We start from the raw sequence: 14,202 nt of genomic DNA on the forward strand, positions 1-14,202 counted from the left end.
AATGTAATGAAGTAAAAATCATGCCAGATGCAGTAGTTTTATTACATGTCAGTGAAAATGTAGTAAGTGATAAACTTTCTCCCTTCATCATTTTGTGGCGGAGGGGGTATCAGTCAGCAAATATCTCGCAAAGATTTGAAATTATGCATAGACTTGTGTATAAATCTTTCTCAAACACTGGAGCAATATAATCTGGCCATTCATGCGTCATGAGCTACACTTCTTTTTCACCCCCATAGCCACCCCTTTGTGAGGTACGTGGTTCTTTCCTCCACATCAGTTCTTTCCAGACAGTAAGTGATACCTACGTAACAAGTTTGGTCGAAATCGATCCAGTAGTTTAGGAGGAGATATGGAATATGAAATATACATGAATAACGAACTTCTCGTCTAGTCCATGAAGGCCAAGAAATGCCCATCTGCCACTGTGTCATCCACTGCCTTGTGGCATCACATGAATGGGGTATGGAGTAGCATGTGATCAGTACAATGCTCTCCTGCCTGTTTTGTAGACTTTCCTCATGGCACAGCAACTATGATTCAGGAAAGTAAGCTCACTGGATAAAAAACTATTCACCCCTAGAGAAATCGATTGCGATAAAGGTATACCAGCTACACTGCTTATCCCAATCAATGTCAAGATAAAGTTTTCAGCAGAAACGAGGCTGATACTTCACATCAGACAATGTGGAATAAAATTATGGATCTTAGAGAAATGAGTATGAGCATGACTTACTGCCGTGTAATCCCGCCCTGGGACTTGATAACCACCTGGACTCAGTTAGGAAGTGAGTCCACAAGATTGTGCAGGTATGTTGCATCGAGGTTAAGCCACTTGCTGAGGCTTTTCCACCAAACTGGAGGGATGTTGATGTTGGGGTTTTACCCGCTGTTATAACATTGCCCAAAGATTTTCTATGGTGTTCAAGTCAGGTGATTTTGCAGGCCAATCTAGATATAATAGTGTGGGAAGTATTTGGAAAACCAGTCACAAATTCTTCCAGCCCGATGAACTTTCCGTTGGCCTCTTGCAAGGTGCCCAACTCCACAGGTTCGTTACATGCAGTTCCCGTAGCAATATTCTCTCGCCAACAGGTGGCAATAGACCTTCGTTCACTCTCTGCAGCAATTCCTGTAGGGCTGGGAAGCGATTTTGATTCTTAAGGAGTGAAAGGAGTTACCAGTCCCTCTCAGTCAGGATCTTTTACCGACAACAGTTCTTACATCATGTTTCTTGGCCACATGTGTTTGTGTAGACAAGTTGAACAGTCCATTGCAAAACACCAGCAACTTCATATACTGTATGGCCATGGATACGGGCAAACACGATAGCCCTTTTTCACCACTCTGGCACATCCTTACTACTCAACCATGATATTACTATATTTGGCCGCTATCTGAGCAGTTATGTTACTCGATGGTGGCTTGTGGGAGCAGAGCTGGCGCCCGATGGTGTCTCAGATTTCTTCGATCAAGGTACAGGTTAGGCGATTTCAGTGGCCTATCATGCTCCTCAAACCACTACACCACAATCCTGGCCTTGTGACATGAACTGTTATACCCCTGGAGGACGCCATCACAGTCGGGAAAGACATCAATCGTGTAGGGGTGCAGGCAGTCAGCAATAATGTCCAGAGTTGTTGTGCTTCAGCGGTCCCCTGCCCATTGCAATCGTAATTGACGATCTGTTGGTTCAGCACGGGAAAACGTGTAGGTTGTCCGCTGCAGAGCCCCACACCCAAAATATGCGCTGAATGGTGTGCTGCAAAGCACTTGTGTCTGCACCAGCATTGTGCTCTGTCATCAGATTTGCCACACATCACCTCCTATCCTTTTGTACAGAGCGTGCAAGCCTTCGAGATCCATATTCTATGGTGAGACGCGGACGCCCAACACCTCTTCGCGTACTCGCGCACTTCAATCTTTTTCCATAAATGCACACAGTTGTAGCATGCGAACAGCAAAACGGCTTCGCCGATTCTGAGATATTCGTTCTCAGACGTCGGGCCACAACAACCTGCCTTTTGTAAGTATAATTTGTCACTTTAGATCCCCATTTGCGTGGCTCGTATCTTCGCTATAATGATTCCTCATTTTTTTCTGCTATGCTTCTTGAGAGTGTCATTGGAATAAGTGAAGATGTTTCTATTGGCGCCTGAAGACGGCGTACTGAACGACATTACATTAGTATTTACGTCATTTGCAGACTGTTTATTATAGCTATTAGAACTAGTATGTTTTTAGATTGGTCAGTACCTCCAAGCAAATGTGGCAGGAGCAAGCCATTAAAGCTTATTTTCCCTTGAGCAGCAAGGCAGGTGCTGCAATGTGGACGTATCGAAACAAAAGGTTTAGTCAACACTGACAGGTGTAGTCCACTAATTGGTGCAGTTACGACCATGCACAAAACATCAGGTCGTGAAGTTAGTGACTTCTAGGAAGACAGTTTAACAGACAGTAAAAAAAATTTTAAAAAGCACACTGATGTGTGTATGTATTAAGGTACTAAATATAAAAATATCTACAATTATATCCGTTACACTCGCTGTATAGGGAGCGATTAAAAAGTTTTATTCGAAGGCCACATTAACCTCTTGCCTACATGTCGGTGCATATATACCCGCATCAGAATCGCGCTGCGTTGCATATATGCTACAGGAACATCCTCAAACGGAAACTTTGATCGTCGCTTATACTTTCCTTGCCGCGTCACACGTCCGCAGCGCCAAACAGAGGGTGTTCAGTATCGCGGTGAGCGATAGTTAACAATGTTTTGGCTCATCAGTATATAAGGTGATGTTTGTGTAATAGACAAAAAAACTGATATTGTTTGATTACGGTATTGGCGATCAGTTACTGGAATCCAACAGAACTTTCAATTATTTGCATTGATTTAAGGTGGAAAGACTAAATAAATCTAGCCATGACGAAGCTAGATACTACACTGAGGTTCATTGGAAGAATGTCAAGCAAGTGTAATTCAGGTATGGAGGAGGTCGCTTACAAAACTCTCGATCGATCAGTTCTTTATTATTGTTTGAAGGGCTAGGACTCTAAATACTGTATGTTGGATTACCGGAGAAGACAGAGAAGATTCAAAGAAGAGCTGTGTGATGTATCACAGACTATTTAGTCAGCGTGAAAGTGTAGGATAATGCTCAGCAAACTGCAATGCCAGAGTCTAGAAGACAGGCATCGTGCACTGCGAGGAGCTTACCCACAGAATTCAGAGAACCCACTTTCCAAAATGAGTCACGGCACAAACATACTGGTCACATCCTCTCCAACATACATCTCGCCTAATAACCAAGGCGAGAAAATCAGAGAAACTGGGATCGTGTAGAGGAGTTTCGACAACCTTTGTTCCTGCATTCCATTCTCCAATGGAACAAATATGGGGAACTAAATCTGGGACATTATGCACTCTCCGCACGATGGCTTGCGAAATGCAGATGTAGAAACAGTTACCTGTCCCACAAATTGGTCTTTGCGAGAAGTTTCTCGCCATTGTGTGTTTTTCTTCATGATTTATTCTCGTGTGCGGATTTCGCTAGATCACAGTTATCATCCCTGTCTCGATAATCGTCACAAGCAGTAGTAACAGCGTCACCGTCGTTATCGCTATTCTATCTGTTAATGTTTCTGGGAACATTGTGCTGTAACTTTTTTAGTAATATACCAGTGGAAGATATTGTGGAGCGATGTGCACTTAAAAACCCAAAGGTTATGGTTCATATTGATAGGAAATACTACTCGTGAAGTCGACCCTGTAGCTTAGTCAGTAGATATGCCCTCTACTGGACAAGACGAGACGCAGCTGCAATCGGCCTGTCAGCTAGAGATGAGTATGTATGATATCGTAATCAACACACACGGCCAAACCACACGCGGCATCTCGCGAATGCTAGATAAGAAGGTCCGCGTGGCCGGATGAAAGTAAAAGACAGCTGCTCGATAAGCTAGTTCGTGTTTAACATCAACCGCTACGCCGACAGTCTATATAAACGCCCAGCCAGCGGAGTCGAGATTCTGTCAAGTACATTGCGCTGTCGTCGCCTTTGAAGTTACCTAAAGGTCGGTACTTTTGGTTTCATTGACAGCTTTTTATATGCTAATTAATTTTCTGCAGTCCGCTACTTCGTATCACCGGGGATATTTCGTTATGAACTAAAGACATTCGAAACAGAGGGGGAAGAAGTGTCAAACCCGAGGGTTACACATAGCGTACTTGGGTTAAGCAGGCGAGTTTCCTATCCGCTCCAAACATGGGCTTCAGAAACCAACAACTTTCTGTTATAACTGTGGTTTGCTTTTTATTTCATGTTCAGTAGTTAACTTCATCATGACGTTACGGCGATGTCTTTGAATTTACGTATAACGTATTGCGGCCACTGCGATCAAAAAGTACCGCAGCCCCTGAGATAAAGTTCAATTTTTGAGGTAAACGATAGTGCTGTATACCGCCCTGTATCAGAGCATACGAAAATTCCATGCCATTCGTATGATCTAATGACGAAATTGAGAACTGGGCATAGAACAAAAAAATCAGGTCAATTTTTGAAAGTGAGAAAGAGACCGTCCAGACAATCTTCATTTTCCTTTCTCTATGCAGAACTTCAAAATACTTATCTTGTTCATCGTGATGTTCCTTTATTCTTGCATGAGTAAATGATCAGGTATGTTAACCAAATAAGAAATAAAACACCATATTTCTTCTCATGTACACTATATTGTCACATTAGAAAATACAATGTCAAAATTACGCAAAACTGGTACAGAACTGTCTTGTAACTGCCGTAAAATGTGCTACAAAACTGAGTCAAACTGACCTGGCACCGGCTCTTATATAAACGTATAACACTCTGCTCGGAAAAAAATGCAGCACTTCCCAGGACTGTGTTGAGTGGCACCAGGTGTAATATGCGCATACTTACTCATTCATTTGTCACGGTCACCGGCGATGAGGAGGCGCTTAGGAGGCTTGTCTGTGAGACCTTTGTTTTTTCTCTGCAGACAGTACCTGCGCTGAGTTTAGAGGTGAACAGTGATTTCAACATTTATTCTAGGGTACAAATATGCCCTACCGACGAGTACGAACTTCTGTTGAACAACCGAAGCCATTTGAACAGGGTGGCATTTACAGTCTGCGGGAAGCTTGCTAGGCACATCGACGAACTGCCTGCACATTTTGGGCACTTTGTATCGGTGGTATGTCGCTACTTTCAACAGTGGTCTGAGGAACATTCCCAGACCTGTAGACCAGGCTTTGGATGTCTGCGAAGCACAGACGCACGTCAAGATCGATGCATTTTTCTAGTAGCGCTGGCCACCCGAACACCATCCAAGTAGGAAATTCGCGCACATGTTGCACCTGCTTTGTCATCGGGGACTGTTGGACACCGTCTGCTTGGAACAGAACTAAGATCAAATATGCATCTGGCTAGGCAGCCGCCGATACGTCGACACCACCAACCACAAGCACAGCTGCTCTGGTGTCGTGAAAAGGTTGACTGGAATGTGAAATGGTGCTCTGTCCTCTGCAATGACGAGAGTAGGTTCTGCCTTTATACGAGTGATAGACGTACAGCTTTATGGTGTAGACCTGGTGAGTGGCCTATTCCGGAGTGCATGCACCCACGGTACACGGGTCTGACCCCAGTCGTCATGGCGTGGGGAGCCATCAGTTACAGTTCTTGGTCATATCTGATGTTTCTGCTGCCGACTGTAACTAGTGCCTGCTACATCGCACAGGTTGTTATCCCCGTGCTACAGCCATCTCGACAGGAAGGCGATGCGCATTTTCATCAGGACAATGCACGTCCACATAAGGCTGCTGGGGGCAACGTATTCTTCATGATGTATAACAAGTGCCCTTGCCAGCAACAGCACCAGATCTCTCGCCAATACAATACATGTGGAATATGGTGATGAGGAAACTTACTCGTCCTCCAGAGCCTGCAAGAACTATTGCATAACAAAGGGTACACGATGTTTGGGACAGTCTATTGCAGAATGTCATTCAGCACATTTATGATCATTTGCATGTGATAATACAAGCCTGCATTGCCGCTAGAGGGGGGTACACTGTGTATTGATGCGAATGTTTGGCACCCTTTATTGTAACATGTGCGTTTCATTTGGTCTGAATTTGTTATCATGTAGTCCTGCAAAGATAACCTTCCTGTCACATCAATTTTTTCCAGAAGTGTAATTAGTGACTGTTTTCACATTACTGTCATAATCGTATTTCCAAAGTTATAATGAAGAATTATATACCCACAAATTTTAAATGTCTTAGCAAGTTACACATTGGCAGAGAAAACATTTGAAATAATTTATTACATTGAGTGTTTATCCTCCTATGTGAACATTCGTGCAAATTTCTGCCAAAAGAATGACTTAAGAAATATACAAATTATAAGTAAGCTAAATAAGTATTTTATTGCCTTCATTTATAAACATTCTAATGCAGAAGTATTATAAAGTATATAAATATGGATGAAATAACTTTTTTAACATCTATGAAATATTTCTGCCAGAATTTCTAAAACTGCTGTCGGGCCTTCCTTTAAGAGTTTCACAGGTATACTTTCTGGAACATTCCCACTTTTCATTTCTTGAAGATCCTTACTTACATCTGCTGAGTCTACTAGTTCGGCCGTGAATTCTGCCTTATATTCCGTCAGGGGATTTTTGCAATAGGTTTTCCACTCCTCTATGGAGATAAGAATCATTTCTACTACGTCTTTATGTTGCGATAACATTCCTTTGGTTACCCTCCATGCTTTATTTACTTTTGTGTTGCATACTTTCAGGATCGTAAGTTGGCATGTCTCTTCTCACTACTTTTCTTAGTCTTTGTTACTCCTTTCTGTACCCTTCTCCATGTGTAATTATAATTTAATCTATATTCAGTGTTTTGTGAAAATAACCGTTTCTCATAAGCAGCTTTCTTCTCATCTACAATCTTTCCTATGCCTTAACTCCACCATGGTGTATCTTCCCTATATCTTTCGGAAACTATTTTTTCCTCCGATAGCTTCATTTGCAGCTTCATGTATGCGTGTTTTCAGGCTTTCGTACATTTTAGTTTCCGATCCTTCTGTTATTCAGCCAAATTATGTAGCTAGTTTCATCTGGTACAAGAACTTAGTTGAGTAATTTCTCAAACTCTCGATATTATACTCTATATTATTCAGTGGGTTCCAGTCACGACTTAAGTCTTGTTTTGTACGGAAAATAGGTTTTTTGCTACGACTAACTGAGGCAGGCAACCCCACCTAAGGGGTGTCGAAGTGGACGCCTGTCCTCAGGCGGTAGACCTCTTCGACTCTCTTTGGGTGGGGTTGCCTGCCCTCAGATGCTAGAGCAGCTGTGAGGCACCACTCAGCTGAATGGATGTCGAAGACTCTGACATGTACATTTTTAACGTGCTCAACAAAGGTGTTATGGGTGGCCCGAGGGTGTACTGAACTGGGCGGGCTTAGAGGAACCCTTTGCTTTTTATTCACGCACATGTCAATGTTACATTCGTTTGTGATCACATGACCGGAGGAAGCGACACAGGAGAGCTGGAAAAGCATTTACTGCTTCGGACCGCATTCTAATTTCGTCGAATGGTTTTCAATGGTCCCTAGTGGTTCCACCTTGTATACCAGAACAAAAATTGCGATCCCCACTATACTCCAAAGGGGTCAGATTACGTTCAATGGGGCTGTAGCCCCACAACGTCTTTAGAGTAGGGTTGAAAAAATGGTTCTGAGCACTATGCAACTTAACTTCTGAGGTCATCAGTCGCCTAGAACTTAGAACTAATTAAACCTAACTAACCTAAGGACATCACACACATCCATGCCCGAGGCAGGATTCGAACCTGCGACCGTAGCGGTCGCTCGGCTCCAGACTGCAGCGCCCGGAACCGCACGGCCACTCCGGCCGGCAGTAGGGTTGAACCGTCCGGGGATGTCAGCAGTGTCGAACGTTGTCAAGAACGTCGTCCTATTGCTCATTGAACGCTGAACTGTCGTTTAGACCACGAAATGTATGTGAATCATCACCCCAAGGGTAGGGATGGTTTCATTGATGCTCTTTATGCCAGCTCCTGAGGGATTTTCGTGTCAATTCTGAGCGGTGGTTGGTCTGAAATGTTTTCCTCTGCAACTCTTAAGGAAATCGCGTGATTTCATCACTGGGTAATGCGTTTATGACCTCCATTGCAGATGCGTCAAAAGAAGGGGTGACATGTGGCTAAGATGAGGTGTGTCGACCTTCCCATTGTGTGACACGTCCACGATGGCCTAGGGCATAATTTGGTGAAATTTGCTGCCAACATCACATCATTAAATCCTCTTACACCTCGCGGATGTTACGACGGACTTGGTTTTTGGACGCCAAACAGCGCGGCCATCGGCGCCTATCTAGATTTTGCGCGTCAGTTCCCGTCTTCCTTCGTCCTTCACGGTTCTGTTCCCTCCTGAAGTGATAACTTGGAGTAACACTGCTCTCATGTACATGAATTTTACATGATTATCTGTTGATGATCGATCTACCTTAACAATTCTTTAAGCACTGCGTTAATTCGACCATGTGGCTTCGTACAATACAGAGTCTTTCTTGGTCGTTTACACACAGAAAGTGTATCTGTGAACGGATGAAAGGCGCGTGACGAAATAAAATAGATATTTTCCACCCTCCTGCTGGATGATTATGATGATTATTAGTGTTTTAGGGCGCACAACAGGTTATCAGCGCCCGTCCTGTTGGAACAACGCTGTGACCGAGTGAGGTGGCGCAGTGGTTAGCACATTGGAATCACATTCGGGAGGACGACGGTTCAATCCGGCATCCGGCCATCATGATTTAGGCTTTCCGTGATTTCCCTAAATCGCCTCAGGCGAATGCCAGGGTGGTTCCTTTCACAGGGCACGGCCGACTTCCTTCCCCATCCTTACCTAATCCGACGAGACCGATGACATTGCTGTTTGGTCTCTTCCTCCAAATCAATCCAACCCAATCCAACAACGCTGTAAGTCCATGCTGAGCGAGTAGGACGCACTTTTTTCATTAATGTAGCTTATATTATTTTAATAATATTGCGTGTTATTGGTTTTCGTTATGAAATAAAAAATTTCTTCAAATGTTTGGTATACAGCTCCTCTTGCAGTTGCGTCGTTCTTGCTTAAGGGGGGGTAGGACGCCAAACGGGCCGACTTGGAGCAGGAGAGGCACCACAGGACATTTTATTTTCTACTGTCTATACTTTTACAAATAAATTCATAAAACTTTGTCAGAATGACCAGGAAGGATTCGGGATTCACACTCATAGCAGTGGAAGTTCAAAAACATAACAAAATAAATTTTTTTACATGTAAAATTTCATCATTTTTTCGCTTACTATTGGCTGCATTTGTTGCTATAGGTACATTTTTCTCCACAAGTAAGAGAAATTCTTTGATGAATTTTGCACAGCATACAAACCATACTTACAGGTGTATGAAACTCTAGAATTTTCCAAATCTATTAAAACTGTGGTAAAAATTGAGATAATTAACTACAAAATTTGATTTTTTTCTAAACATAAAGTTTAAAACGTAACAGCTCATTCATTTTTTCATAAATTAAATAGATTCTAGAGTTTCAGACACCTGTAAGTATGGTTTGTATGCTGTGCAAAATTCATCGAACAGGCTCTCTTACTTATGAAGAAAAGTATACCATCCATCGGATGGGGACGTTAAAATTGTGGCGGTCTCCTCTGTGCTATCTGAGAGGAGTAGGCTATCTGCCAACATCGAGTTTCACCCTCTCCCTTCTCTTCATCCATAACATAAACCCATCAGTACACTCTACGAACACTCATCAGTCATCCACACGGCACAGATGTACGCTTGACACTTCATAACAGGTCGGAGAAAGGCTACGGCAGACCAACTCCACTACAATTTTGCCTACAAAGATGATTTAGGATTCTTGCATCTGCTCGTCTACGCTCATTCCCTGCCTGTGGGTCGACTTTGACAAAACATTATATGCATTTTTTATTATTATTATGACTATATTTGTTATTATTATTATTAAACTGAAAGCATCTGTGGTACGTTAAATGTTGTCGCGTTCCTGCTAGGTTTTTAAAACGAATTACGCATGAAAGTAAGTCATAACATTCGCAGAATATAAAAGAAATATCTTCCCATATACAACGTTTAGATCCATGAATCAGACTATGTGTAGTAACACAAACTGGCTGAAAAATTTATAGAATATTACATAGACAGTGAAGCTTACTTTACGGAACGATTTACAGTGGGCACAGTAAAGAAAACTGAATTTTTCGTGAACCTGCGTAGTTGTAACGACATCTCGTTTTGTGACTAATAGCCCCGTGGCGTTCAATGGGCATGTAAACCAGACTGTTGTAACAGCACACAAATAAATGAAATCAGATAATCACACTATCTATAGAACGAGGAACTGCGATTCTGCCGACTGTGTCTGCTGAAAAGTCATGCATAGCAACGCGAAGTATAATGTTCACAATGATTGACTCTAGATTTGATCTTAATAGTAAGAGTTCTAGAATAATTCTACGATTACTGGAGGCAAACGGTACGCTCCACATCAAATGACTGTATGCTTACTGCTAAATGTTAGTCGGTATGACCCCGTCTAAATAAAAACGTTATGGCAAGGGAAAAGTGATGTAAAAGGAAGTTTGAACATATAATTTTCTCGAAAAGTACCAAAAGTATTTAAACTGTGATATTAGGAGTAACATTAGTAAATTAATGCACAGAAAACGCGTGACACTCAGAGTTCCAACATGGGAGATAATCAGACGAAGCAAAGTCTATACATTTCGCAAAACATTCACAAAAATTCATTGGTAGGGAGTGTGACGAAATTAAATGTTGTACCAATCGGAAGAAGTAACAGCAAACAGATTCTGAACCGAACATCAAAACATACTCTCCTCACAAAAGTACAGAGATCAGATCTCCAAGTGGAAAACACACTTCTAACTCATAAGTGTTTCGGTGAAATTCTCCACTTTCGACCACGCGATGCGAGCCAACGCATGATCTACACGATTTCTGTGAACGAATATAAAACTCATACTAGAAATGTGCTTTACTTTCACACCGTCAAACTACACCTTACCCGCTCCCGCCGGAGGTTCGAGTCCTCCCTCGGACATGGGTTAGTTTAAGCAGTGTGTAAGACTAGGGACCGATGATCTCAGCAGTTTGGTCCCATAGGACTTCACACACATTTGAACATTTTTGAACTACTCCTTACCACCCTGTCTTGCCACAAACAGCCAATTGCCCCATGAGACTAAAAAACGAGATCTTCCGCTAAGCACGCCTGAACACAAAGTGTGTGTTCAAACACCGTACCCAGAATTTGCACCTAGGCAAGCTTGAACTGATTGGTATTCTAAGCCGGAACTCAAAGAGATCTTCCTGAACACCGTGCAGACTGACTCAAAGACAAGCTACGCTGGCCAGAATCGATAAGTAGGTACAGAATTCTATCTTATCAGTAAACCTGCGGTAAGAATTACGCCAAATGCTTAAATTCTGAAAGTTGCAAATCTAACAGCCAACTTTCAAAGTGTGGGTGACGGTAAATAATATTTGTGTGTGTGTGTGAAAGGAGGAGGTGGGGTGAAGGAAGGAACAAAACAAACTATGAACCTCCCCCCCCCCTCCCCCCAGTATATGCATCTACGTAAACTCGTGCCGAACTGTAACGCTGAAGTGATAATTTTTGTTCTTTATGCAACTGTCAGTGTTAGTATTTTTATATGAATCGATGAACCGTGGAAAAAAAACGAAGAATGAAGATAAAAAGCGACGGAATCGGTATGTGGGAGGATGGCGGTTCAAATCCCTATCCGGTCATCCAGATTTAGGTTTCCATCTAGTAGAACTGTAGTCAACAAAAACACTTTTCATATGTTTTAGATTTTGAAACTTCAGAGGGAAGCACAGCGCCACAAAGACCATGCGCCATCTGGTAACGCATGTTTGAAAGATTTTCTCCATACCTTAGCACCTGGGTCATATCTATGGACATGCAGCAGCGTACTGAGAACACAACAGCACTGAAAACGTTTTGTGAAAAGATGGTTCAAATGGCTCTGAGCACTATGGGACTTAACATCTGTGGTCATCAGTCCCCTAGAACTTTGAACTACTTAAACCTAACTAATCTAAGGACATCACACACATCCATGCCCGAGGCAGGATTCGAATCTGCGACCGTAGCGGTCACGCGGTTCCAGACTGAAGCGCCGACAACCGTACGGCCACACCGGCCGGCTGAAAAAAAGGTCGTTAGAAAGTTTTCGATATCCACTCTTCATATCATCATGATCACGCTAGTGCACACAAAATAAGGACTGAGTCGCGATAATGAATATGGACACGTACAAATACGAAAATGAGGTACATTTAAGAGACTACCCTGCTCAAAGCCCGAATCTAGAACACTTTTGGGATGAAATGAAGCATCGTTTGTATACTAAACTAGTTTACCATAAAAATATTAGTAACTATTCATTATGCTCCAAAATGAATGGAAAATATTCTGCTTTCAGTATGTCAACTGAAGCGTTCCTTCTCGTCCGTCGTCGGAGTTTTCGTAGCGTCGGGAGAATAGAAACTAACAGCAGCGGCAGAAATCCATACACATTTCGCAATGAGAAGCGCGTGAGACAAATTACACGACGCATTGCTCCGTAGACGTTCTCTGAAACGTTTGTTGGCAGACCTGGATTAATTTTCTGCGGTGCCGTAAATATACAATCAGTCTAAATAACGGTCGCCCGCTTCGTTTTAACCCTTTGATTGGCAGTGTTGCTCTCAAACAACATTAAAGTTGTTTCCTGCAACAGGTTTAAGGTTTCGTCCTTGGATAGCTAGTGGTGTTTGAAAGCAATACTTAGGCTCTCATACTCGTATACAGCGATATTCTGTGGTCTCTAATGAAAAATTTGTGAATATTGTGCATCTTTAAGCAGACATCGTTCAACGTTATGTGAACATTGGTTACCAGTGCAGCAATTTATTTCGATTTCGTGGAGCTGTTTACAGAAAGAGGGTGAGTTATCACGCAAATGTGTTAGCGAATTCTTATCTGGGACATTGCAAATGGACTTATCTTTTCTGGGAAGAGGAAGTCTTGCTTTTAGTGTACGATGGACAAAAGCAGAAGAAGAAGTAAAAAGCAGCTCGTCTGCCTGTGAGTAATGTACGATATGACAGTTTTAGTCACTGCCCACAGTATGGGCCAAAAGCGAAGATGTAGACTTTGGCCTCGGCTATTGTCGACTATAAAATGCGGAAAATATGGAATAGTTCAGTGCTTTGAACCAAAATGGAATAACGCTTTCAGACATTTCCGATGCAACAGCGCAAAATGTAGTCATTTTTTCAGCTGCAGGAACAACAGTGTAGTATTTTTATTGTAGCACCCATGCGCCTTTTGTGGATGGTGATACTGAAAGGTAACATACTGTGTCTTGAAACAATGTACACTAACCATCCAGAACATTATGGTCATCGACCTACTATCGATATAAACTCGTCCTGGTGGTAACAGCGTCACCTGGTGAGGAATGAGTGCCAATCAGACATACGCACGATGCATGAAGTACCAGTGAATGTGCTGTCGGTGTGTAGAATGGGAAAGGCGCGCGATCTATTTGAGTTTGACAGATGTCAGAGTCTAATGGGCCGGAGGCTCGGAACTAGCATTTTGGAAAATTCACGACTTGTCGGGTGTTCAACGAGTGTCCTGGTGAGTGTCTTCAACACGTGGCGAAACCAAGTGAAGATATCGAGGGATTGGGCGCCCACTCCTTGTTACAGAAGTCGGACGTCGTAGGCTGGGCAGACTGGTAAAACAGGACAGGCGGCGAGCTGTGGAGGATTTAACATCAGACATCAATGCTGGGCAGAGTACAACCGTGTCTGAACACACAGTGCACCGAGCACTCTGCAGTCGATGACCCATTTCAGAGGAACAGCTCCTTGACACTTGTACTGCGGGACGGAAACAAGCTGACGGCGGCTCCATTATGCTTTGGGGAACATTCACGTGGGCAACTATGGATCCAGTGGAGCTCGTACAAGGCAACATGGAGGTCAAGGTGTGTCGTACACTGGTTGCAAAACACGTACGCCCTTTCATGACAAT

General features: G+C 42.9%; 1 protein-coding gene across 1 annotated transcript in view; it reads left to right on the forward strand.

Annotated features, from left to right (window-relative positions):
• The first annotated feature begins 3,978 nt into the window (after window positions 1-3,978).
• LOC124723160 (DNA damage-regulated autophagy modulator protein 2-like) overlaps window positions 3,979-14,202 on the forward strand; it is a 219,123-nt gene continuing 208,899 nt past the window's right edge. Inside the window, exon 1 of the mRNA XM_047248355.1 lies at window positions 3,979-4,074. The gene's annotated coding sequence lies outside the window, so the exon portion shown is untranslated. The remainder of the gene's footprint in view (window positions 4,075-14,202) is intronic.

This window comes from Schistocerca piceifrons, chromosome X (assembly GCF_021461385.2).
Source record: "Schistocerca piceifrons isolate TAMUIC-IGC-003096 chromosome X, iqSchPice1.1, whole genome shotgun sequence".
NCBI classification, from domain to species: Eukaryota; Metazoa; Arthropoda; class Insecta; order Orthoptera; family Acrididae; genus Schistocerca; species Schistocerca piceifrons.